The 937-nt window shown below is 40.7% G+C and overlaps 1 pseudogene; it reads right to left on the reverse strand.

Moving 5' to 3' along the window:
* Positions 1–225: 225 nt before the first annotated feature.
* Positions 226–318, reverse strand: LOC148294213 (small nucleolar RNA R71; annotated as a pseudogene).
* Between the last annotated feature and the right edge of the window lie 619 nt (positions 319–937).

Consider the following 937-nt stretch of genomic DNA (forward strand, 5'->3'; position numbering starts at 1 on the left):
GAACGAACTGCTGTTGAACTTGAATTGTCCAATTTCTCACACCTATTGATTTCGGATCGAGCCCAAAACTTGGGCAACATCATAATATGGTGGGAGGAGTCATTTGGTGAGTTTTGAGTGAAATTCAATCTCTAGAAGTTTGGAATACACCAACCACTCCAATTAGCAACGAACTGCTGTTGAACTTGAATTGTCCAATTTCTCACACCTATTGATTTCGGATCGAGCCCAAAATTTTGCACAGCAAGATGATGAATCGTTTTGTGAAGCATGGGAGAGATTCAATGGGCTGCTCAACCAATGTCCTCATCATGGGATTCCATTGAAGCTTCAAATGCGTATGTTTTATAAAGGACTAACCCCTTCTAGTCATAATATAGTCACCAATTTTGCAGGTGGTTCTTTTAAAACCAAAACTCCAGAAGAAACATACGAACTCTTTGAGGAGATAGCAATGGAGACCCAACATACGGATACAAGAGGTAAACGTGTTATTAGTGGTTCTAATGATGCTTCTAGTGTGCAGATTTCAAAACTGGAACAAAAGCTAGATGCTCTTCTTGCATTAAACTCAAGAAGCCCTCCGAAGGAAGTGTGTAGTATTTGCGAAACTCCTGACCATGCTACCATAGCTTGTCCACTTGGGGCTGGATATCCAGAATTTGTGCAAGAGCAAGCTAAGTTGGTAAATTCCTACAACCAAGGTCCAAGAAATGATCCATACTCTCAAAGTTATAATCCAGGTTGGAGGAATCATCCAAACTTTTCATGGAGGAATACTCAGAATCAAGCCAATCCCCCTTCATTCCAAAAGCCACAACAAACATCATCATTGGAGGATATAGTTAAGCAGATGGCAATCAACCAATCCAATTTCCAGCAAACTACACAAGCTGCCATTGCCAAATTGGAAGTTCAAATAGGCCAATTAGCTGCT

Source organism: Prunus avium, chromosome 5 (assembly GCF_965620075.1).
Source record: "Prunus avium chromosome 5, drPruAviu1.hap1.1, whole genome shotgun sequence".
Taxonomy (NCBI): domain Eukaryota; kingdom Viridiplantae; phylum Streptophyta; class Magnoliopsida; order Rosales; family Rosaceae; genus Prunus; species Prunus avium.